The 26895-nt window shown below is 48.8% G+C and overlaps 1 long non-coding RNA gene across 1 annotated transcript in view; it reads left to right on the top strand.

Moving 5' to 3' along the window:
- The window catches only part of LOC144139419 (uncharacterized), a 54831-nt gene that overhangs the window by 10530 nt on the left and 17406 nt on the right, over positions 1-26895 (top strand). Inside the window, exons 2-3 of the long non-coding RNA XR_013316202.1 lie at positions 187-239; positions 16769-16784. This is a non-coding gene — a long non-coding RNA (uncharacterized LOC144139419). The remainder of the gene's footprint in view (positions 1-186; positions 240-16768; positions 16785-26895) is intronic.

The following is a 26895-nucleotide window of genomic DNA, read 5'->3' as shown; positions in this document are numbered from 1 at the left end:
ATTTTAGAAACCCTTCTGAATTATGGAATCCCTCCGCACCGGTAGCTCGGAATGCTGTGCAGTTGGCTGATTTGCCTGCTTAGCTGCTTTACGGTTTCACGTCCGGTTGAGACAGTGGTTTATTTTAACCCATGATGCAATCTATAATTATCTGCAAGCGATAAACAATTGCTTTTTTAACTTTAGGTGTCCCAGACAACATGCCCTTCAAACAAGTTCTGCAATGGGTTTTTATTATGGTAAGTGTTTTCAGTTTCTTTCTATTATTGAGTTGTATGTCATACCTGCAGACAATAGATCTATTTCTAAAAAAAAGTGGTCCTGGACGTTATAGCCAAGGCATTTTTTTTAAAATGACCCTCTTCTACTTTGTGGGGACTTGGTTCCACTCTAAACTGGCACGGAATATATTATTCAGGGCATTTGTAGGTCTTTTACCACTCTGAAGGACTGAAACAAATACAATACCGAAATATAAAAGGGGCCTATTGTCCTCGAATTTTTAAGGTACAAACCAAGGTTACCTCCTTCAACATTTCATAAACGGCCTAATGGCACCATTCCGGTAAAAAGACTGCGATACGAAAATATATAAACAAAACAACGAAATAAAGGTGAAATACTTTAGTTCGACAAACAAAAAGTTTCACAATTAAAAAAAAACAGAAAAGAACAGGTGCTGTCTGTGTTTGCTCTCTTATTCTTTGGGCTGTTTTATTTCATAGATAAATACCGGCTCGCCCAGCGTCGCACGCTGGATCTCACAATCATTGCAGTTGAGTAGAGCTGAATATTGCAGAAGCTGAGGCCTTGTGCTCAAGAACTGGCACCTGCTGCATAACGTGATTTCGATGTTTTCCGCCGTGGTTCAGAGTACGTATTTTTGTTGATAAGTTGGTCTATTGCAGAAGCAATATTTTGCCGTTGCAAGGTTTCTGTCTGCAAAAAACGTGCATAGTAGCATGATAATGGGCTTTTGAATGCGGATAGAGAAGTGCTAGTGAAAACTACGCCACGTTTTCAAAGACAGACACACCCCGGCTCAACGCCACAGTGCACCAAGACACGCTTAAAAAAACGCAGTCTCAAGACACCAGACGACAGATAAATATATTTTGTATTTTTGAAACGCTTATTGCAGTACACAGGAAAATAGCTCCTTGTTCTTTGGGGAAAACGTCAAGGGAGGGAACGGAGGAGGTGGTCGTCTGTAGAAAGCAAATATATTTACACAATTTACAGAGAACCGTCAATAAAGCGTCCATTTTGTAGCCGCGCCTGGTCGTCTTCGTCTTCCTTGTCTACGCTTCTGCTGAGCTCGATGCTAACTTCATCTTCGTCTTCTGGAAAACTTTCAACATCTTCCCGCCCCAAACAATTGATATGACCAGTGAGTGCCTATAGTCAGTTTGCCGTTCGTGTCCAGTCCGTGTCTAATCTATTTTTTTCTTATTTTCGGCCTTCTCAATCTCCTCGACCTCGCCTTTCTCCTTACTTTCGCCTTATGTTTCTTCCTGATCATCCAGCCAGGCAATGACCCATGGTCATATTTTTCTGCATAGTTCTGTGTGCGCGTAGTTTTCGGAGATGGTTTCATCCAGTTCCGGTGTTTGCACCTACCACCAAGGTTCGAAACACCTATATTCACGTTGTGTGCTGCGAAAACTGCCAGGGAACCCGCTCTTGCGTTTCTTCTTGATCTCTGAACCAGTACAGTGGCCTGGTTAATTGTCGATTTCATCAAGATCGGTGCAGAATTCTTCTTTGATCCCTTTTCTGGCGATGCGCCGTGTTTTAAAATAGGTTTTCGGCCAATGGGAAGTTCTGCAGTTCCTGCTGAATGACCCGCGCTTTTATTGGCAGCTATATTAACCAGACCGTTTTTTTTGCGGCCGTTCCTTCATAAAGGTAAAGCTGGTGCCCTTTTCCTACCTCTGTCGTAGCTGCAAGCACATCTTGGGGCGTGAGAGTGGTTTCCTTTGGGATCTCTGAAAATTTGCTCAGTGAATTCGTGAGTAGGCTGTGTTTACGTCTTGTGCCATACGCGCCTCCGGTGCAGCCAAACATATCGGTCACACGGTCAGGCTTGATTCGTAGTAGCGAATCTCGGTTATCGTTCGTAGAACTAAGCTCAACTATTTCGCTTAGCCCATCTTCATGTAGCGTCACATTTATCCCCTCATGAAGGTCCTTGCGCATATTATCTGTGCGATGCATTGAGGCCGCAGGGGTTCTCTTAAAGACCTAAAAGTCGGAGGCTTCGGTAGTAACACCTTGAGAAGTCGGTGCGTCTTGCGAGACTCTGCGCTTACTGAAAAAATAAAGACTCTGCGCTTACTACCGATTTTTCGTCTAAAAATTAGTTAAACACGCCGAACGCCATCCGCACACTACTTAAGACAGCGTTCATTTCTGCTGAGAGTAAAAGCATCACAATGGTTTCTGCGAACTGCAAAATCGCATACAGCGTAAGCTTGCGCTCGCACATTTAGATGAGAACACACAAATAGACATTCCCACAGACGCCAGTGACGCAGTTTTGGACGCTGAAGTCGTCTCGTGCAAGGTGTTTTGCCTGCTTCTTGGAGGAGATTACTCTCTTTTGCAGGACGGTGGCACCGTTTCTTTCTCCTTACACTCGTTCACGTAGGTGGTGAAAGCCTCCACGGAGCTTTCGTCCAGGTTTGTTAGGGCCTTGTTCTACACGCAGTTGATGCCAGGGTACGTGTTCCGGCGGCCCTTAAGCAAAGCAGCCCGAACTTAGGTTGATGTTATTGGACTATCGAGATCTGCACTGGGACATCCCTCTACTCTCGCGGCTGCCCTCTTAGCGTAGACGGAAGATATCTTACCTCTAGCTGCGTATGAGGCCTTCCTGCATGCCAGGCGATTGGTGAATGATGGCTTGCATCGTCTTTCTTGTGCACTCCGACTTTTAGTACGGTCGATTACATAGCAGAGAATGTTCCACGTATTAGATGTACGTAGTCTTCCTGGAAGAGCACCACACGTCTGAAGCGAGTTCTGCCTGCAGAGCACGGCTGCGTACGCTAAAGCTTCTGTATCGAGAAAGGGCATTCGTGTTCGGAGCCTCTTGGTGGGCTTTGCACTTTCCATCTGCGAAGAAGGCTGCCCCTTCCCTCCCATAAATGAAGGAGGTGTGGGTCGACCGCTGCAATGCACTCGGAGAGGCTGAGTTTCTTCGTGTGATGCGTGATTTCGTTCACGAGTACCTTTGCCCACTGACTGATGTCTTCTATCTTTTTTTCTGTTTAACCTGTTCTATGAAAGCGTAGTGCTTGCCAGCCAGCGGTTTTTGCTGCCCCGATGAGCATTCTGAGCTAAGGCCCTATGACGTTGGTCTGTAGTATCATGTGATCATTCTGAGATTGCCCCCCGTATTTCTCCAGTTGGTGTTTGGGGCGTGTGCGATGAGCGTAAGTTCGAGACGCCCTCACTTCATGCAGGGAAAGCTTATAGAACGCGTCTTTCTTTACCGTGTACAAAGCCTTCTTGAAACGACGAACCAAAACCCTTTTTGAATGTTCGGGTTCCGCCCTCACCTCTCAGCTCTGGACATACTACTGCAGCTGAGAAAGGACATATTTGAGGTAGCCAGTCGCACCACACCCATTGAGATCTTGGTGTATACTTGAAGGGTGCGTTGGACAATGTACCACACGAATCAATCCTATGAAAGTTTGCAAACCTGGGCCACGTGAAAACGTCGTACCCATACATCAAGAGTTCCATGTCCCATAAAACTCCCATCATAAAATTGTCAACATCCAGTGTTATCCCATACAATGCGGCAGGCATGGTTCACCACAAGGGGTAGAGCTATTGCCCATACTTTTCAACAAAGGCAAGTAAGTCCTTCCCAGGCAATTAAAAAATACCCCACATTACGACTACCTTGTATGCGGAGGATGTAACGATCTCGATTGCCAAAGCTTCTCCCAGCGTTATGTAAGACAGCTTACAAGCAGCAGTGCACGTCGGCTATACCAACACTAGCCGATGTGCTTTAGCTTGAGCCCCGCAGAAGTCAGAAGTCATCACAGTACGAAAATGCCACCGGGACCCTTCAAGTAACATCAAATTTCGGTTTGATGGCATACACATTGAACTGACATCCTCGATCACGATATAAACGACATGCCAGAAAACCAGCAAAACCCCCTGCTCCTCAAAAGGCTTCAACAAACAGGGCTCAAATTTTTCGGATGCTGTGTACGATAGCGAAGAGCAGCCATGGACTGAAAGAAAATGACGTGGTGTGTCTTGTGCAGGCATTCTTCGCCTCCAGAGTTGTTTGCGGGGCTCTTTAGGCGGTTCTTGGAGCTTCGAAGCGAGACAAGCTAGACGTGCTGCTTAGAAAGGCATAGAAACAAGCCCTGGAACTTCCTACGAGTACCTCTACGGTTCGGCAGACGGCTTTGGGACTGCATAACACCATTGATGAGAGGCCCCTCACGGGGTGCCTTGAAAAATTATGGTGACGGTATTGGTGACACCGCGGACCCCGAGCCCCCATAGTGACGCTGTAACCGGCCGTGGTAATGAGTTTTAAGGTGAAGGGTAGAAACCTGAAACGGTGGTCATCGGAGCCCAGGTCAAGCTCCGACGGATCGGCTCACTGTCTGTTTACCCGGCAGGGAGCCCCGGGACATCTTCAGCTAACAGGGTAAGGCCGAGGAAGCAAGTACCCCGTCTCCCTGATTTTATACTATGCCATATGGTATTTTCTAAACCCCCAAACGTGATCGGTCCCTGAAAACGGGTGCACCGAAGTTTCATTCCCACCCTTTCAACAACGGTCTTTTCGGCAACTATGAACCACTATTCTCGTTTTCTTGTTATCAAACCTCTTGACACAGCCGGCCCATTTGCTTCGCAATCAGTATTTTTGATTACAAAAAACCTTGACGGAATAATTGGGAAAACATACAATGCCAAAACAACGTACAGGTGAAGTCCTTGTTGAAGTAACAAACCAGCAGCAGGCAACCACACTCCTTGGTAAGACCAAAATGGTCGATCTGGAGGTCGGGGTCACACCCCACCGCAGCCTGAATAACTCGCAGGGTGTGATCTCTGAGCCAGATCTTCTTAAGGAGACAGATGCCGACCTTCTTGAAGGTTTAAAGTATCAGGGCGTCACAGCCGTGCGCCGCATTACGATGCGCCGGGATGATAAGATAATCCCCACGAAACATAATCCTGACCTTCCAGCGCTCCTCGCTACCTGAACATTTCAACGCAGGCTTCATTCGATGCTCCATTGGTCTTTACATTCCAAACCCGCGCCGCTGCTTTAAGTGCCAGTGGTTCGGGAACGGAACCAACTCCTGCCATGGCCGTCTGACCTGCGGAAAGTGCGCCCAGCATGATCACCCATCTGACAATTTTCCATCATGAACCCTCATCTGCGGCAACTGCCAGGGACCGCATGCCGCCTACTCTCGAAAATGTGAGAAGTTTAAGCAGGAGGAGGAGATCATAAGTGTAAAGGTAACTGAAAACATCACCTTCTGAGAGGTGCGAAAGAGGTTCGCCTCTTTCCACCTGGGAAGGTACGCCGACGCAGCTCGCCAGGGGGCGGAGCGACGTCTGGTTTCGGCGGGGACCGAGTACTGCGAGTCGGAATTGGTCCCGTCCCCCTTCCCCCCCGCCCGGGTTGCCTCAAGTAGCCCAAACCCATCACCACACCGCATGCTGAGGTAGCAGCGATGTTGTGCCAACCGTCTTTCTTGATACCGATGCCGGTCCCGCCTCTGCCTCCCGTCCACCTGTGTGTTGGAGGGTGCCGAGGGGATGGACACTGGGGGCCCCGCATCGGTTCCCACCAACACCACACCACCCGTGCCACCTCTGGCGCCCCCGACGACCTCGGCGGTGGCGGGTCAAACGAAGGGCCCCAGAAGGATGGCCAAGGCTAGGGGGCCCGCTCCCTCGGGCACCCCTGTGACATCTGACGAAGAGATGGATGTCGAGCCGTTTTAGCGTGGAATGCAGCGGAAGGAGCGGCCTCGGACTTCCAAGCCTACAGAAAGGCACAAAAATTCCAATCCCACAGTCACAGCCCTCAAAACGACACATAAACATAAACAATCCAGTAGCTCTCACACTAAATAAGGACGAGAAAAAACACAATTCAATGGAATTGTTGAGACCTTCTTAAAAATCTTGACGATGTGTACGAGATACTGCATTCCAATCAGCCAAGTGTCCTGTATCTACAAGAAATAGGTACACGGTATTCAGAAACGACAGGGTTGGCTGCACACACTATCTTGGTGGTGAGGCCATTGTTGCCCAGAAATCTTTGCTATGCCAACCTCTCTCTTTACACACTGTCCTTGAGGCTTTAGCAAACCGTACAATAAAATTTAATGGGTGGATAACGGTATGCTCTATTTACATTCCTCCTGATTGTACACTTCTGAGGTATGATTTTGAGGCACTGGTTAACCAGCTACACGAACCATACATTCTGACAGGCGACCTTAATGCGCACAACTCTCTTTGGGTCTCCTCCCGAACAGATTCCCGAGGTCGCCTGATGGAAAAGTTTCTTACACCCTCTGGAGCATGCCCTTTCAACAAAAGCAGCCTACATACCATGATTTAGGACACAATACATACTCACATTTTGATTTGGCGAATGGTTCCGCAGTTCCCTTTCCATGTCTCGAGTGGGGTGTGGGCATGGACCCATACCGTAGGGACCACTTCACCACTTCTCTAACATATATAGTAAAGGCTCATGTAGTCCATCCTCCCAAATCATGTCCAATGAAGCAAGAGCAAACTGGAGTACATTTACAGAGACATCTATACTAAAACACGCAGCCATAGCACGCGCACAGGTGGAGGAAGCCGCCCAAATACTCTCGGTGCACGTTTTCGACGCAACCGAAACGACCATTGCCCAGGCTACTAAGGCACCGTACAACCCGAGAAGTCCCTGGTGGAATGACAACTGTAGGAGAGTGCGAAAGGCCCAGAACAGGGCGTGGGGTGTCCTTCGTCAGTACCCCACATCGCAGAACCTCATCTCCTTTAAACGGGAAAAGGCCCTTGGGAAGCGCGTTCGCCGTGATGCAAAAAGGGAGAGTTAGCGGGGCTTCGTCACATTCACAAACTCATTCACAGACGCACACAAGGTATGGACAAGAATACGGAAACTCAATAGAGCGTGCCCCTGGTTAGTACAACAGCGTATACACTGGATAACCAGGCTAACGCACTTGCACAATACTTCTAACATGTGTCAACTTCAGCACACTGCACTAACACTTTCATGAAACACCAAGAATCGGCCGATAAGAGGCCTATACTAGATAAAAGAAGGTAAACATCTCATACCTCCGAGTTTTCACGTTATTAACTAAGGGCCCCTTTGAGCACTTCTAAACTCTCCACTCCAGGCCCAGACAACATCACATATACAATGACACAGCACCTACACTCAGTTACTTTTCTAACACTCCTGCACGTATATAACAAGATATCGATCTCGGTGCGCATTCAAAACTCTAGAAGGGAGCCTATAAGTTGTAGCTTTCGTGAAAGAGGGGAGGGACCCTTTCTCTCGCGCTAGCTATCGACCCATTGCCTTGACCAGCTTTCTGTGCAAGCTTCTCGAGAAGATGATAAACCGGAGGCTTGTGTACTTTCTGGAGTACAATGGTGTTCTGGAGAGCTGCCAGGGATGCTTCAGGGTGAGGCGATCTACCAACGATCAACTTGTTGCGTTGGAATCATTCATAAAAGATGCATGTGTACATAAGCAGTTGAGCCTCATGGTATTTTTTGATCTCAAAAAGGCTTACTACACAGCTCGGCGTAATGGCATCCTTAGCGACCTTAAGTCCTTTGTAGTGTCAGGTAACATGTTAAACACCATTTATAGTTACATGTCCATGGGGACAATTCGTGTCAAGGTTGGGTCATCTCTGACCAGAATACATGCGCAGGAAAATGGTGTGCCGCACGACGGAGGTGTAATCTGCACATTGACATTGTTTATAGACCCGCCGCGCTGGCTCAGTGGCTAAGGTGTTGCTCTGCTAAACAAGAGGCTACGGCCTGAGTTTCCGACCGTGGCGGCCGCTTTTCTGATGAAGGCGAAAAGCAAAAACGCCCGTGTGTGCGAGATTTCGGCGCAAGTTAAAGATCCCCAAGTGGTGGAAATTATTCTGGTGCCCTCCACTACGGGGCACCTCATCGCCCGCATTACGTCGGCACGTTAAACCCTACAATCAATCAATGAATGATTGTTTGTAGTTCAGATAATCTCCCTCTGAAAGACACTGCCGCCACCCATTTCCTGTTCCATATAGGTAGACTATGTAGAAATATCTTTTAAATCCAGTAACCTGTCAATGTGCGAACGCCAACTTCAGCTCGGTGTCAAGAAACTTGCTGGCTGGGCGTACCTTAATGGGTTTAAACTAAACCCAGACAAAGTACTTGTGCTGTGTTCTCCCGCAAACGCGGCATTAAGGTGGACCATGAGATTACCCTTCATCGTGCATTTATTCCTGTAAAAAAGGAGCACAAGTTTATAGGTGTCATATTTGAAGAAAAACTGCCGTTCGTCCCACACAACAAACAACTTCAACATAAATGCCTCAAAACACTAAACATTTTCAAGGTCCTTTCCTACCAATACTATGGTGCCGACCAACAACTCCGGCTGTGCCTCTTTACCGCTTTGGTAGGGTCTGTCTTGGATTACGGAAGTGTTGTCTATGGGTTGGCCAGCGTATGCGAAAAAAAATTCCCCCGCACCTCCCCGAAGGGAATCGTGCAGAAATGCGAATGCATTGGGTGCACCGATGAGTGTGTTGCGATTAATGGCGTAATTAATGACGAGAGTGTGAACGTAATCATTTATTCATCAGCCCCTGTTTGTGTTATCGTTGTACCTGACGGCCACAATCACTGCCTTGTGATCGCTAAAGTGCACGGTCAAAGGGTCTTTGAGAAGCATACGCGCGTCACAGTTTCGCGTAAAGACCAGATCAATGGAACTCCCGTGAATGGTAGTGGGGCACGTGTCGAAGCCGGCAGAGAGACAATGCATAGAGTGCGTGGTCTGCATGTACTCGACCAGCCACTCGCCACTCTTCTTGCGCACGTCAACGTTGAAGTCGCCAACCAAGACTATGGGGTCAGAGGATTTGGAGCGCACGCGCACACTTTCCATAGCCGCGTCCAGAAATGCATTCGCATTTACGACGACGACGACGAAGGCAGAACTATGAGGCGCGATCGCACGTGCGACGACGACGACGACCGCGAAAGAAATGCATTCGCATTTACGACGACGACGACGACGACGACGAAGGAAAAACTACGAGGTGCGAGAGCACGTGCGCGCGCTCACGTGCGCTCGCGCTGGAGGAATTCAGGCGCACGCCGGCCAACGGAGCAAGACAACCCCTCGCTAATAAATGCATTCGCATTTAAAATCACGAAGTGATTATTTGTTGGGTACCGGGTCACTGTGGGATTGCAGGAAATGAGACCGCGGACCAAATGGCCGCCGATGGGGTACCCACGAAAACAGTGGTGATTACAAAATACCTCAAGCCATACATAAGACCGCACCTTCGCAGAACATGGCACGTCGACTGGAATACACAGACAGACAAGTTAACCTAATAAAACCACACCTAGGACTATACTCTACGGACTCGCAGTACAGATTCATCGAAGTTGCCCTAGCTAGATTGCGGAGAGGCCACACACACGCTACACACTCCCATGTGCTCACTGGCTCCAAGACCCTTCTGTATCAAGTGTGGGGAGGGCCTATTCATACTTTCCATTCTCATTACATGCAGAGCACTCCTCAGAACAAGACGCAAACATTTCCCACAACTATACAAGCAACACATCTCACTACACCCAGCACTGTTTTAGCAGATGATCCCATGATCCCTGTACAACGCACTTTTACGTTTCTTAGCGAAATCAAATTTTTACAGCTCATTTTCTATCACGCGTAGTTCTTGCACACAATTTCATGCCCTGCCCTATCACAACCTGGCCTCTTCCACCTGCCATCCTCATTGCCTTACTGATTTCGCTATTTTAATCTGTGCTTTTGTTGAGCAATCTTCGAGTTTACATCTTCATGCGTCATACATAACCATTGTTTGGTGCTCTTTGCCAGAGCTGGCCTTGCGCCATAAACATCCAATCATCATCATCATCAGAGTTCGTAGAGGCCTACCTAACGCCGCAAAAAATTAGACGCGGATCAAAAAAGAGGATGAAGGCCGCAGAATTGGCTTGGAGACCACAAAAATACTTCCCTTACGCCAAGAGAATCGTGTTTACTTTGTCAGAATATGTAATGGATACATGCCCGCTACCAGTGTCTGCCATCTGTCGATTTTCTCGGCGTCGCAGAAGACCACAATCATCAAGCAGTGGGTAGGCCTAGCTTGCCCGGCGCGGATTCGGTGGGGCCATCTCCGCCTCCACTGCGAACTCACGATGGCGACCCCACCAGCTACTGATGCTCCGGGAGCACCCGGATACGGCTGCGATGCTGTCGGCACGATAACATGCGAAGCACACAATCGATCAATGGTTGGGTTTACGAGCCTCACGTGCCGATGAAGACTCAACAAGCAAACCGGGATAAAACACAAACCGCATCGCACCTCCAGGTTACAAACCAGAATAGGTCAGTGATCAAGACGCACGACCTGTCTTGTGTACATCCGCGTCACCATTCACGTCAACAACCAATCACGCTGCCATAAGTAGTCCACACGAGATTCGGAAAAGAAATCACCCCCTCATGGTTTCCAAGTGAAGCATCATTGCCTGACCTTGAACCACCCGGTAAGTTTTACACCTGGATCAGTCCAGTACAAGGTCACGATTCTGGCTTCAACACCTAAAAGCCATGCAACCTTCCCGAACTGAATCACACAAGCAAACTTAGACTCCCGAGTTGGGACGAAAGGCTGTCGCAGCTTCGCTGCTCGCCAAAAGTGAACCACCATTGATGTGTGGTTCCTGACTTTGGCTGTAGTGGACCGCCTGGAAGTGCTCAAGTGCATAGCAATCGCACCTAAAGACGTGGTTTCCCAGCAGCTGTATCTAGGTCAAGGGATTGGCTTAGAATACAACGTTGTTTACGGTGTCCACTGCAACAAAGATCAGGCGGTGCTTCAGTGTGAGCTTTACTGCCCTACAGACAGTATCATAGGAGCGCGCTACATTGAAAAAAAGGGCTCCTGCGTCGTAAAGCTGCAAGGACCGCCTACACTCCCGCCTTCTTGTGCTACTACGGGTGCACCTTGTGACCGCAAGCCTACAAGCCGAGTGTGGTGTACTGCTACAAATGCTTTCGACCAGGCCATATGCACAACCACTGCCCTTCCTCAAGTCAGGATGACGAATGACTTAGAGGCAAGTGTCTTATGAGTGTGGCATCGGCAAAAGTAATGATCACCCCATCACATCGCCTACGGGCCCAACGAAGCAATGGGCAACCGGGAAATTACTTCGGCGTCAAAACCACAGGCTCCCCGCAGTCAACACAAACACATTCGCCATACCGGAAACCAACTGTTTTGCAGCCCTACAGTGGAATGACGAAGACTGGCCAGATTTCCCTGATTTGTGTTCTGCACCTCAACAACCAGTATTGTACTGTGATGCTGCGCGCCGAGGAGGTCGCCGCGCCACCAAAATAATTCCGCGCAGCATGCACCTATGCCGGAACCCGATGACGTCGACACGGCGACTGCTGATGGGGTAATTGCTCACCTCTTAGCAGAAGACACCGAACTCCGGCGGCACCGAGAGTTACCTGACCACTGCCAGACCAGTACGCAACAACCTCGTCTGCGATGCGCAATCCCCCCGCCTATTCCTGACCCGAAAATACGTCCGCGATTCCCGACAACTCGACCTCGCCTCTGTTACGTTTTGTGGTTAACCAGATATACCACCTTACATCACTACCCCTAACCGCTTGGACTCATAATCACACTGGGGACTTTACCTGTTACCGGCGTCTTTCAGTGGAACTACAATGGCTGGTAATGGGAGATTTGTGACCAAAGGACTCGTATTCTCGACAACAAGCTGCACGTCTGGGCTCTGCTTCTTCAATAAACAACCGCTCTGCTTGCTATTTTGGATTTTAATGGTCATATGTCACCATCTATGGATGATCATCGTGTGCATGCTGATTTGCCTGCCGGAAAACCGGCCGTGTATGAGGCGGCGTGGTACCCCCTTATTCAACTCTCTGTTGAACGGTGGTGCAACTCATGTCGGGAAGTCGTGGGAGTTGCATTTCCAATTACAAGGGCAACAGTGGGGGTCGTTTCTTACTGCGTGAGGCGAGCAGGTGGCGTATCCTCACGCAATACTTTCTAATCTCCATGGCCTATTCGTCAGCAATTCCAAATGGGCCGAATGTTGGTGAGTAGGGACTTTAATGCCCCTGAATCGGAGTAAGGTTAACCCATATCAAGTCCCCGCGGCAGTGGTGCGCGGGATACGTTTGCGGGTGCGTCCTTTGTGGTGTTCAACCAGCCCGGTGCAGCGACACGTGCGGTGCAGTTCTCGCGTGGGGTCTTATGCACCGGACTTCACAGGGTGTTTGGGCCAGGCACTCCTTTATGGCACCAGGAATCGGATTGGTGGGGGAGTGATCACCACCCAATCATAACACGAATACATTCATCGCGGGCCCGCCAGCTGCGTCGCCAATGCTGTAAAGTGAGTTGGGACAGTTTCCCGTCTAAGCTGGGTGCCCCGTCTGTGGACGCAGCCACTTACCTTTTTCTACAGGATACGAAGTGCACTGAATGGTGTCACTACTACCACATGCGTGACGTCAATTAGCCAGCGCGTGATTGCGGCCTCCTTACTTTGCAGCCTGCTGGCAGGCACGCCGACCTGGCAACCACTCGTGACCCTCCATGCCCACACGCCCACGAGCGCTTGCAGTTCCAAACAGTAAACTCACGCCGAAACGAAAAGGACCTATCACGCCGTGTATGATGCAGATGGCGGGAAGGGTTTTCCTGTTAGATCTCCAATGCCTCTCTCTGGCGAATATTCCGGGCGATGGAACCTTGACAGCGCCCTCCGGATCCGGCTGCCCTTGCTTGATGTGCCCCTAGGGAATGTATCGAAAATTTCGTAAGGAAGCAGCCAGAGCGTTGTTTTTCATGCTATGATGCGACACGTGTCCGAAATTTCTTGCCTTGCCCAAGATTCTTCGATGCCCATGTGGAGAAGCCTCCATTGCCTTCTGACATCGAAGGTATTGGCATGGCTTTTGCGATGGCGGAATTTATTTCGGGAATAGACTGTGATAAAAACACTAGAACTGAGCCAGACGCTGTTCCTTACAAAGCCTTCAAGAATTTAAGCAATGATGTGCTCGCGCAGCTCCTCGATTCAATGAATGAAGTATAGCTTCTCAGAGTTGTCCCTGGCAGCGGGAAAGCAGCACATTTCGTTCCTACACCAAAACCTGGGAAGCCAGCGATGGTACTAGGAAACCTTCGCCCAATATCACTTACGGCTACGGTTTGGAAGGTTGTAGAGAAAATGCTAGCCACTCGTTGGTCGTGGTATTAAAGCATGGGTATTAACCTGTGGGTATTACCACCCCACATAAATCGGCTTTCGCCCAACACTTGGCACGGGGGATGGGCTTAGCGGTTTAGCAGCATCAATCATGTCGTCAACCTGCAGTCTTGGGGATCGGACCTTCCTAGCAATGCGCCCCCAAAAAGCGTACGACATCAGTCACGTTACCATCTTGGACTCAATTGATATGCTCCAACTTCCAGTGCAGGTACGGCAATTTACCCAGTCATTCTATCCAGACAAGACATTTGCCATACACCTTCCCAGAGAAGTTGTGTTCTTTCTTCCTGCACGTGGTGTGCCCCAAGGATCGGTATTAGTTCGGACCTTGTTTTTTATGGCGCTGATTGCACTAGCAAGGCGCCTTAATATTATACCGGATGTGAAATTTCTTATTTATGCCGAAACATTACTGTGTGCAGCACTCACCATGACAAGGAAACTCAATCGATTTTCCTGATATCAGCCCTAAATGTCCCCGCAGCCTTTGTCTTTCACTGGGCCTTCAGCTTTCAACGAGTGAAACAACATACACATCCGTTGCCAACCGCTGGGGCCGGCAAAAGCTTGCTGCTTGTCCTATCCGCCTTCAACTGGATGGAAAACCAGTGTAAGAGAGCCCCACAGGCAAAGTACTGGGGTTGATTATAACGAGTCCGAAATGGCGCCACCTTGGCTTGCACAGGATAAACACCAAGCTGCTCAAACGCTATCACTAGAATTCCGTGTTTCCCCAAAAGCTGGTGGTGCGAGCTGATGCGTGGCATGACAAATACTGAGAAAAGTTTTACAACAGCGCTTGTTGAACTCTGCTCAGTTCCAGCGTTTGAAGTCAACACCGTGGTATCGACTGGAAGCAATTAACGGGGAGGCAATTAGAGCAATTACTGTGGCCGTACGCATCACCCCGATAGTTTCTCTCCAGAAAAAAGCGCAACTGAACACGTTGGATGAAATTGTTCATCAACATCGTGAATATCAGAAATTGAAGGCTGCACTGTGTGGTTCTACGTGAGCATAATGGTTGACTTAGTCTCTCATACTCCACCAGCCCTACCACAGCGAGTACTTCGCTCGTGGAAGTTCCTGCAATTGAGTGGTAATACTCCAATTAACCTTCGTCGCCCAGATTACAACATTTCGGTGTCGACCCTTCATCAACGCATTGCCGAGATGGATAGCCACATTCCACCTTGCTCTGCCATGTAAATCCCGACGCCAGTATTCAAGATACTGTAATTATCACTGCAATCCATTGTACTAGCAATCCAGCCCTCAGCAAGGCATCCAGATTTAGGGTGCCAGAACCTCCATAAACGTTCTGCGCGGAACTTGTAGCCATTATAGAGGCTCTGCTTGCTATAACGGGAATATCATAACAGCCCGGGGCATGCATAGTAGTTCGCACGGATGCTATTCAAGGAGTCCGCTTATTACAGTTAGTTGTGGCCCTGTGCTGCCCCAGAGTATTCACAAACTTGCAGCAGGAATCACTGACAAGATTCTTATTGAATGAGTTCAGCGGGACCTACACACATGCTAACAATATGTTCCTTTAACAAACTTCAGACAAGAGAAAGCAGCTCTCGGGGTGACTTTCCTCTTTTACGGATTCATTAAATACATTTAGCGGGTTGACATATATAATAACATTTGGTTACAAATTCTACGGTCAGAACGTCGAAAAACCGATTGGATATTTTGTATTAACGTTCCTTTAAAGAAACGAAGTAATTTTGGAAAGTGCATCCTTTACGAAGTAAAAATGGCGGAGTTGTCACATCAACGCCCACCTCGAACAGATAGACATAGGAATAGAAAATTTCGAAAGTTAATTTTAGCATGTACAGGTGCGCATTTAGAATTTTTTTTCTGGGATGCAGGAGTGAAAAGTGCGACGTATCCGGTTACTTTTTTGAAAATATCAAAAGAGGATTGTTTCCAGCCTCACCCTCCAACGTTACTACTTTTTCCATCTGCAAACTCTTAGATTGTTGCCCTCCTTTTTCACATGCCACATGTTGAATGCACCGAATGTTTGTTCTGTTTAATTACGCATTGACGCCGTCTTATATCCTCTGTGACATCTGCTGGGACTGTGCGTCTGAGGTGCCTATTACAACGCGTTGTGTTTGGCCATCACAAAACTAATGGAGTATAATTACAGAGCATTTCAATGAAAACCGGATGATTCTCGCGTACAAACCTGGTTCTTTCTCGTTTACATGCTTTTTAGGTTTCGATTGAATTGCGTGGAATGAGCGACATAGTCTGATTGTGTGCGAAAGTGCGAGTGATGGCTATTTCTGACAGCTTATGAGATACAACTGGTCAATGGTACGTAACCTACTTTGTAGACCAACGTCTCACAATTGTTTGGTGGTAGTATCAATCCTGCATGAGTTCGAGCCGTTTCCTGTAACCAAGCGCCTCCTGTAGGATAATATTTATTAGCAGTACAGGAACATTTCCGAGTGTGTATCATTCCACGGTGAACTTATTCTGACACGTAACGAATGCCTTAATGTCAATTTTGAACGGGCTTTTCTAATCGTACATTCCCGCACCATATGGTGCAACTGATGGTCTGTTTATATGAAAAACGAAAATGTTTGCGTTCTACCTTAGCTGTTTTTGGTGAGCACAAATGTTCAGTTGGAACCATGCAGGCGCTTTCAACTTGACTTTCGGCTCCAGTGCAGTGCTCAGAACGTGGAAATTTTATGGCATGTTTCTGAGGGCAGTGGGGAAGCCAGTCTGCATTGTGCGCGCTTGTCCCTTCTGGGAACATTCGGTCGACCACACGCAATACCCTCAGCGTAGATCGCAAAATAAAAGTTCTGAGCCTGTGAAACCTGATTTGGTAGACTGATCATAGCAACATTAAATAGCGTCAATTACTGCTTCTTTGAATTGGACCTTGTGGTTGACCCGGCGTGTGAGGGAAATTGCTTTAATCGAGTGGGTGGATGTTAGGATTCAGACACATTTCAAAAGGTATTCGGCAAAATACATTTTTTTGTCAGTTGGGGGTTTTACGATGTTCTGAAAGCAGTGAATTTCATTGAAAGGCAACCATTGTGTACGTGATGTTCATTTTTGTCGTTTGTTGTTTTTGCAGGCTGTCTTAAGGGAAGGTAAGTGTTGTATAGATATATTCAGTATGCGAATTTGTGAGTGCACTTCCTTCAGTGTACAAAAGGTGACTCCAGTTTAAGTGTCAAAGAACCGACACATTTTATCTTGCCTATTAAAAACGCGCGTATTGAAGCCGAATCTTCTTTGGTTGCGCTCAATCTTCGAAAGCAAGGCTTGGCATTCTCTGCTTGTGGTGCACTACGCTCTTATGAGTGTTGAAATACTGAATATTCTGGTAAGGTTTGAGTGTGTATTTCCTTCTTTTTATGTAAAGATTCTGAGCCGCGTTGATTATACATACACCGGAATAGCGCATTCATCCGCTGAGATGTGAAAATGTATAAAATGTAGCGTTTGAAAATGCAGTGTTGATAGTTCACTACAATGGCGTATATTTCAAATATAAGAGAATAACAAGCTGAATAATAAAAAATTACCGATTTGTTCAAGTAGATACAGTGAAAGTTCGTTAATTTGAACATACAGTACACAGTTACCGATAATTCGAACTGTTAAATTTGGTACGGCCATGTCTCACGGAATTCAATGTATAACAAAGCCAGTGACTACGAACGCGAGGATGTGTTCTGCTCGCATAATTTGAACTAAAGACATAGCGCCGGTAGCTTGGCGCCTGTCACAGTAGAGCACTGAATGAGCCCAGACTGAACCAAAAGCGTGGTCGCAGCGTTTCTGCGTGGGTATTTGCCTGGGGGCGGGTTCAAAGCCGCGGGCACGGGTCCATGGCGGACTCGGGCTTGAAGCCATGGGCCTCGGCGGAACTCAGAACCATGCCTTAGAGCGCCTAAGGCCTAGCTTGTAGCACACGCGAACGTGATGGAATAAATGCGCCGCGGCTTTTTATGCAAGCTCAAGTTACCGGTGCAACGGCAAAACGCAGCCTCCTCCTATATCTTAGCCAAAAGGAGTAGGCCTTAAGTTTTTTGTTTCCACAAAAACAATCAGTTTCTTTCGCCTCAGTAAAAATAAACGGCGTAAAAAGTGCTCTTCAAGCCATTCCTCTCTCACGGCTGTTCGACAATTATCACCGCAAATGATACATTATCATACCAGCGGTAACACAAGGGTCAGTGCTGTTTTGTACTGAGGTGAAAAGTCCAATTTCTGTGGTCAGAAATTCCTGATTTTTAGAATTTCCCCCGAAGGTTTTAAAGAATTCCCAACAAATTTCACGGCAGCCCCATATTCAGCTGGTAAATCGTTGCTTGGTTTCCTGTTCAGTTGATGATATGATTAGAAGTCTTTGCTTTGTATCGGGATGTCGGTTGTAACCAACTGTTTTACCTGCGTTATTCTACTTTTTTGCCCTGCCTTTAACTAACCTAATGGGTTTGCCCACCTGGTTTTAAACTTCCCTCGCTGCCCCCCCCCCTTTCTGCTCTTGCACACCTGTTTACTTCCTCACCTTTGTTCTAAATTCTAATTCGAGATATTACTCTTCCCACGCGCCACCATTTTCTCTACTTTTGTTCCACCACCACTACAGCCGCCTCTTCCTCGACTCTCTTGCACTGAAGTTGACGCTCCCCCTCACAACAAATCCCAAAACCTTCATCTACATCGTTTCCTCATCGTCGTGCCGTGGTCTTATCTCTGTGCAGAGTATGATATGCTGTACGGTTTCCCGATCACAGCCACAGCATTTCGTTTCGTCCACAGTTTATGCGCGTATGCCCATGTTACCAGGCACCGAGCCCATGCTTCAAAGAGCAATGCACTGCCTCGCGTATTGCCATAGAAACCCTCATTCCTGATTTCCAATTTCTCTGTTCTATAGGTCTCCAGCTTTTTCCACTTCCATTCTCTGTACCCAATTTGTCGTCTCTGCTGCTTTAACTGCTTTTTAACTGTTGTGCATACCGACCTTCACCTACCGAATTTCCGCACCGCTTGGTCAGCTGTACTCCGTCTCCACCGCGTGTCCATGCTCTTCTATGCAGTTTCCTAAGCACTCTTGCGGTTCATTTTTCCTCGTCCATGTTACGCAGTCTATCCTGAAATTTTATGTTGCTCTTCGCCTCCGTTGCCTCGAAGGAGGGCCAACCCATATCCTCTAACTTCATGCATAGAATTGAATTACCGAAAGTCTATCTTGGTATCATGACCCCCTTCACGCTTCTTGATTTTCGAAACTAGCCTTCTGGCCACAGGCGCACTTCAGAGAATGAGATTTTCAGCGTGAACTAATAACACTACATCTGCCGCTCAGCAGCCTTAAACTATGTATTTTGCATTTTGCTTACTTTGCATGCTAAAGCCCTGAGTTCAAATTGCCTGCATGAAAAGAACACGACATTGTTGGTAATTGAGGATGTTTTTGCTCAGCGCGGGTACTGCTGGCGCCATCTCCTGTTGACAGCACGCGGACTAAGGCGCAGCCGAAATAATTGTTTGTACATTGTGGAGGAATAAATGCGAATAGGCTTCAGGTGTTCTGTCGCCGCCGCTACACGCGTAGTAGTTTTTTTTTCACATCGGGTATTCTTTCCTGTATGCTCCCTCCTGTTTTATGAACTAGATTTGAGGCCGTCTTTGATGCCAGTGGATTGCGAGAACATGACTTCATATATGCCTTTAATAACTGTTTTTTTAGGAAAGCACTAATAAATGATGCGAGGTTCACTTTACACACTATATCTTTCCTGTTTACCCCATATTTAAAAAATTTTCTCTATCAATTAGAGATTTTGTTTTTTTTTGCCTAAGTTACAGTCAGAAATTTTCACCGATAGGAGAAAATTTCCGCATGGGACATCATTGGCAAGGATGTCTTTAATAGATAGTTTTAGCATAGCACCTACCGTTAGCTATGCGAGGGTCGGAGGGCACCGCCATGCGACGGGGCATGCGCGCGTTCATTACGGCTCACGGGCTGCTAACTTACCCGAGTCTGCGCATTCATTCAACTGTGGGGTGGCCCCCCTCGCCTAACCCGCAAGCGCATGCGCTGTCGGGTCACGGTACCCGACGACCCTAACGTCGTGTGTACTGTAGTAGCCACTATGCTAAAACTCTTTTATAGCAAATAGATAAAACAAACAAATTTCCTTGATTGTTTGCGCTGTGGTCCGGTCACGCTCATGCGGGTCATTCATAGGAATCAAAATATATTTATTCACCGGTGCCGGACCTGCGATTGAACGGCGGGCACCGGACATGTACGCGATGGACTCACATTAGGATTGGATTTTATCAGAGCAAACTTTACTTGTGCCTGCAGATAGGCATTTTTGTGCGCCCTGACGCGGGCCCGCCGTCGTCTTAGGCGTAAGCCGTTGCTCTGTCCGAGCCATCCGCTCGCCGTTGACGGCTCGCGAGTCTCGTGCCTTTCGAGCGCCCTCAGGACCTGTTGGACGGCCCAGAGTTGATGTACGCGGTCGTAGCTCTTCGCGGCTTCTTCCAGCCGCGGCGGGATGGTTCTCGATTCCGCTTCCTCCGATTGTTTTGAGCAGTCCCACTGGATATGGTGGTGGTCGGCCGTCTCCCTACGGCGCACCTTGCACCTGTCGGTCGGGTACGCTTCTGGATACATTCGATGCATCAAGGCCGGGGTGGGTAGCGACCCGGTCTGTAGCTGTCTTAGAAGTACGGCCTCAGCCCGGCTCAGCCCCGGGTGCGGGGGTGGGAGAGCTGTGCGAGCCAGACGGTAGGACTTCGTGATCTTGCCGTAGTCCGTCATAAGGTCTTTGGCCCCGAACCACGCGGGGGCGCGGTTGGTTAGAGCTCGTGCCACCACGTGTGCCATCTCGTTGTGGATCGCGTTTCTCGCCGACGCGCACTCGCCCGCATGCGCCGGGAACCACTTGCGCCGTCCTTACGGCACCCGTGGACGCTTCGATGACAGCTGTGGCGAAAGCCTTTCGTTGATATTCGGCCGCGTCCACATACCGCGCGTGTCCGTCATTGGCGTGTAGGTCGATGAGGGCCTTGGCTCTCGCATTTCTTTTTCCCTTGTTGTATTCCGGGTTCATGTTTTTCGGTAAGGGGTCTACCCTGATCTTGCTCCGGATGTCGTCGTGGATGGAGAGTATTGGCATTCTCCTCGTCCTGACGTCCAAGACCCAAGTCTTCGAGTATCTTCCTCCAGGCCTTTGTTGTTGACCGGCGCTCGAGCTGAGCCGTTCGTTGCGCCTCCGCAATCTCTTCAAGCGTATTGTGTACTCCTAGCTTCAATAATCGGGGAATGTTTGTGGACTCGAAGAAGCCGAGCACCGACTTGTATGCTTTTCGGATGATGGCGTTGATCTTGTTCCGTTTGTGTTGCAGCCAGTTGTGGTAGGCCGCTACGTACGCGATGTGGCTAACGACGAAGGAGAGGACGAGCCTGATCAGGCTGTCCTCTTTCATGCCGGCTTTGCGGGACGTGATTCTCCTGACGAGACGCATCGCGTCGGCCGCCTTGGCGGTGAGGCGTTCGGCGGTTTCGCCGTTTTTTTTTTGTGCTTCTCGATGACCATGCCCAGGACTCTGATCTTGCTGACCTCGGGGATCGTCTGCCCGGATCACGTTACCATCTTCATCTTCTCGTCCTCTCGCCGCTGACTGTTTTTGGTGTTGCCTCTTCGTGGTGGTATTATCAGGAGCTCAGACTTGCTTGACAAGCAGACGAGGCCGAAGCCGTCGAGATGGTCTTGGATGGCGTTGATGGCCTCCTGCAGCTTGGCTTCGATCTGGAATTCGCTGTCGCCGGTCGTCCAGATCGTTATGCCGTCGGCGTAGATGGTGTGCCGGACCCCCACTTTCGCGAGCCTGTCGGCCACTCCTATCATTACCAAGTTGAACAGTAGCGGCGAAATCACGGACCCTTGCGGTGTGCCGGTGCTCCCGAGCTTCTTGTCTTGCAGTTGCGGAGTCGGAAAGGGCTTCATAAACAAACTCGGGCGAAGGCGGGCCTTAAAATCAGGTCCGTGCACGGACCAAATGTCATATCTATGGCCCAGGACCAAAGAAACGCACCCTCTGCCTTCACATGAGGTGTTTTCGCCTTATGCAGCGCAGGAAAGAATAGAGAAATAAGATCAAATCAAGCACATCACAGTTTTTAAAGAAAAATGTGAAGTAAAATATTACCGCCGTATGCTGAGTCCCTCCTCAAATTAAGCCTACAGTCGAGACCCAAGAAAGTATCGCCTGTGCTACATTGAGACAGCCCCCCAGTACTACTTCAAAATGGCTGCCTACGCTCCTCTCAACTAGAGTGGATCAGCTTACGCACCTCTCTTGCCCAGTTTGTGGAGCATCTATTCCGTTTTTAGGAGCCACATAAAGAATTAGAGGATTTCCGCGCAGGAGGGACCGGCTGAATTTCCTCGAGAACGTGAGCGAGGGGGATTTTCTGTCCCGGTACCGCTTTACTTAAGCGACTGTGCTGGAGCTCTTTCAGTTCATACGTTTTGTCGGAGCCTTGTGGCGGAGCCTAGTGCGGGGGCTCGTAACCTCGCGCGTATTTCAAATACTCCTTATGTTTCTTGGGACGGCGGATGAGTTCTAGGATGTCTGTGCGAACTTCTGTCGGATCGAACCCACCGCGTTATCTCCGTGGCTAAGGCGCTGTGCTGGTGAGCACAGGGACGCTTGTTCGATTCCGGACACCGCGGTGGCTTTTCCGATGAAGACGAAAGCAAAAATGGCTGTGTATTCGAGATTTTGGCGCACGTTAAAGATCTGTTTTCTTTTCTTCATTTTTTTTTCAATCCGACTGCGCTGCAAGGCCCCAGCCCTCTCCAAGTGCTTGTTTCGTCCAGCTGCCCTGCTAACTTTCGCTTGAGTACGGCTAACTGGGGACATTTTGCCCAGGTTTGCCGTGATTGCATTATATTACGCGCTCAACATTTCGTAATTAGAAGATTATGCCGCAATTGAGCTGTTGATAGTGGTGCGAGCTGTAGAAAACAAATAAGTGCTCATTGTGTCGGTGATGGCAGCAGATGATTTGCGCTTGTCCCACGTGAAAAAAAAAAACGCCGCACGCCTTAACTCCTTTCCAGTCTTGGCGCTCGTTCGGAAGGGGACGCAAGAACTCTTGGTAATCAATAAGATAAACAAAAAAGGGGACGTGATGTTACGCGCTGAGCAACATACACTAAAGAAAAGAGACTTATCGTCTGCTGTCAGAGGTTGTGTGCAGTGTGGCCAGACCAGGAAACAGTTCTGTGTAGTTGTGCCCCCCTGCCCCGATTGTGCCATTCTTGTGCAACGCTTAATAACAGAAATTAGACTCGCTTAAAATGCCCGTATAATTCGTTAACCAAAAATAAAGTTATTAAAACGTACCTTTTAGGCGAAGCTTTATTTTCGAACAAAAATTGCAATAACCTCGCCTTTAAATGGCTTTCGCTCCTTTTCGAAATAGCGATCACCGCATTCTCGAGGATCCCTTCAAATGCAGGATTTCCTCAGAAAATCGGGCTCACCACTTTTTGTATGTGAAGATTTCGAGTGAAGTATTGCCTATCCCCGACATCACCGAGTGGTTAAAACACATTGAGTGGTGGAGGTATTTACAATATGGTGGGTGTTCTTGCGAACTGTGTCGATTTAAATCCACGTGCACTGTTTCGTGGTGTGCAACCCAGAAGAGGGCGTCATATTACAGTTCAGTTGAGCAGAACCTCTCGCTGCATGTGACAACGAGGACGAAGCAAGTTCGGGCATGCGTTTTGGAGGCGTGGTTTGAATGGGCACCACTGGCGCTAGGAGGACGAGATGCAGACGAGCGAACACCCCTTCTAAGCACTCTGTCTGTACAACTTTGCAGAGCCGTAAATTCATTCACCGAATAATTGGGACCATCACCGTCGGATTGAGCATATCGCCTACCACCGGCGAGGACTACGGTCGACCATCACGAGCGCTACGGGTCTCCCGAGGTGGCATACCTCCCTCTTATCCGATAAGTAGAGGTTAAGCCTAACAGACCGTCAGCGACTTTGCGCAGGCCGAGAGCGTACGCGAATGGCTGCACCCGGCTCGTCAGCCTTCACCGAAGCCCCTTTTCTCCCGGAACATCTGATCTACAACTTAAACTCGCCCACCCACTGGACACCGCGATGGGTGTTGCAGTGCTAAGGGGAGACATTTCACCGGAGGACTACGACAATGATGCCGGTTGGCTACCCAGTCACCGGCAGCGGAGAGAGCGCGCGTTGACGCAGTTGGGCCTAGCCACACAGTATGCACCAAAGAAGAGGCGCCTGCGCTAGAGAACCACTTGCCCGAGGTTCCCCGACAGTGCCGGACCGGCCAACAACCGAGACAGCCACGCTTGCCGCAGGAAGACATCAAGGTTGTTCTTCGCTCCCGCAACGGGCTCGACGTATAGAAAATTAGTGAGGGCCTCTTTCGAGACACTGTACTTAGGGCGGCAGGGATAACAGAAAGTACCGGGATAGACCATATTCTTCGTTCCTTCCCTTAGCATGATCAGTAATGTCTAATGTGACCTCGTTGTGTCCTTGTCTAATGTGACCTCGTCATAATCAGTACCCCTTGTCGAACTCACGCAGAACTGTACAACCGCATTCGCAGTTTGCAATGTCGAGACGTTTGCCACACTGCCGCAGCACACTCCCCCAGGGACAACACCATTAAATGGGTGATTAAAACATTCGCTTCTACGATACAGCAAACAACATCACCCGCAGCCTGGTCCACTCCAAGAACCTTACAGTCCTTCAAGCTCGACGCATGCGGAAGACGAAACTCAGCCTTCATCGTTTTTGTCGGCCCACGAATTCTTTCTATGTATATTACAGCGGTGCTTAATAGGGCTGCTTCATTCACGAAAAAACGAGCACGAAGTGTGCAAGGCCTTCGGCAAGGACGGAAACCTGGCGGACGTCGGCCCGCATCCCTCCAGTGAGTACTGTAAAATGTGCATTACAAGCAATGCGCCCCCGATCATGCCTGCTCACCCAGCTGTGCTCTGTGTTGCACGGACCACTTAACCGGGGACCGACCGTGGCGCCAACGCTACATGACCTCCTTCATACAACGCCATTGCTAGTGGGCTAACCGTCGCCACGTGTCCGTGCATTCCAGTGAAAGTACTCGCGACTGTACTATGGCACCACCAGGCGCCGGATTTCTAGTGAGGGACGTCCAATTCCCCTGCCTACCCGTTCGGGAGAATTCAACGTCTAAAGTGCAGGAAGATAAAGGAAGATGCCTCGTCTAATGTGGCCTCGTTCAATGGACGACGATCCTGCTCTAAGATACACTCTACAAGCACAGGAAAAATTGCCCAGAAGGTCCCCTTAGGCGAACGGAAGCAAGTAGAATGCTAACGTAAGCTGTGCAAATCAGGTCCCCCAATCTTCCATGAAGCAGCCCCCGTCTAGCCACATAGTACATAAACAGCTCACTACGATCAAAGCTGAACTCCCGCAACTAAGCCAAATGCTAGAGACATTGTCTCAAGACAATCAACTCAGACAAGAAAACGCTCGCCTTTGCGCCAGGACACCAGACGCCTCCCTCATAGACGTGACAGCCACCTCCACACCAGTCACCACACCTGCTCTTTCTCAGCCTATGGTAATAGCAATGGCATCCACATGCGAGGCCGCCTCGCGTGCCAAACTCAAAGCCGCAGCACCTGTTGCTACCCTTTAGCAAGCCGAATCTCTGGTACACTTGGCTGACGATTCGGATAACCACTTGTATAAGCTCGAAGCCATGATGAACACACTTCCCAAGACGCCCACGAAGCAACATATTAACCTTAACACGAAGATTCTCGCCCAAGAAACAGCCACGTGATTAGGGGCTGCGCATCAGGCGGCGGCCGGAATAAAACCAAGCCATACCACGGGCCATCCGCAAGTCACAATCAGAAACCACAGGATACCCCGGCACCAAGAATGCAGCGGAGAACATCCTAAATTCAGTACAAATCTGGCGATAGGATTGTGGAGGGTACAAACCTAAACGCGGTGTCTTACAACAGCATCTGAATGCCACCGCACCTAACCAAACAGATGTAATTGCTTTGCAAGAGGCGGCTAATCCTGAGAAATTATGGGGATATGTCGCATATAGTTACCGTCCATTCTATAAAGTTCATCATTGGGTAACCACGCTCGTAAAACGTAACATACCGGTCATCCATCATACCCTTACTAAAGAGAATATTGAATGCGTCCTCCCCAAAGTCATATCTCACAAGAAACAAGGAGGACAGAGGTTCTTTATTCTTAAACTTTACAGTAGCCCAAGCTGTCAACATTTTTTTTGCGAATTTCCACAGTCCCTTGGTATTGCACAGCGTAACATACTGATTATTGTTACGGACTTCAACTCTCCTCATACAGCCCGGGGTCATGTTAAGGACATTAAAAAAGGACGCGTGTAATGACAAGACATCGGTCTTACGCTCCTCACTGTTCCAACATATGCTACTCGTCTTGGAAATTTCGTCACGCGAGATACTACCCGAGATCGTACTTTCACCAAAATGCCACAAAATCCACCCGGAATAATAGTTACCAAAACGTAAGCAGTGACCCTGACATCGTTGAGAATTCAATAGTGGCCGACCACCCACGCCTCCAGTGTGGTAGAAAGCTCCACATCACGTACTGCGATACGTTCCAAATTTTGCGGTCCGCGGTCCCCCCTACCAGTACCTTCTTCAGGGATATCAAGTAACGGGTAGCAGAACCTCAGGAACACGTCAAGCTGGCATCCAAAATCATACCAGAGGAGGCTGGGCTGACTGATGTAGATAGTGGTGGGAAGCTCAGAAGCCCAGACAAGCATACCGAGACGACTACAACGCCAAAAACACAATCGGTCTCTCAGGCGACGACTGCCTCGGCTCAGAAAAGAAGCAAGTACATGCAACTCGGCTAACCCAGAAAACATTGGGACAAGGTTTGCGATCCCATGAAACATAGTATGGGAGTGGGCCGGATATGAAAGGCCCTCCACTGTTTATTAGACAGAGATGGTCGCAACAGTACACTGCTGAACAATCTTAAAGACCTGCCGCACAGTTGTGACGACTCCCATGAGAAAAGTTCGCTGGAAAACAGCGCCGGTATGTGCGTGCTCAGCCCCTACCCAAGTACACCGGTACCTGTAATCGGG

This window comes from Haemaphysalis longicornis, unplaced genomic scaffold, assembly GCF_048455015.1.
Source record: "Haemaphysalis longicornis isolate Haplotype H1 unplaced genomic scaffold, Haemaphysalis longicornis Haplotype H1 scaffold_5, whole genome shotgun sequence".
NCBI lineage: Eukaryota > Metazoa > Arthropoda > Arachnida > Ixodida > Ixodidae > Haemaphysalis > Haemaphysalis longicornis.
The sequence above is the reverse complement of the archived record's forward strand: the minus strand, read 5'-3'. Positions and strand labels throughout refer to the sequence as shown.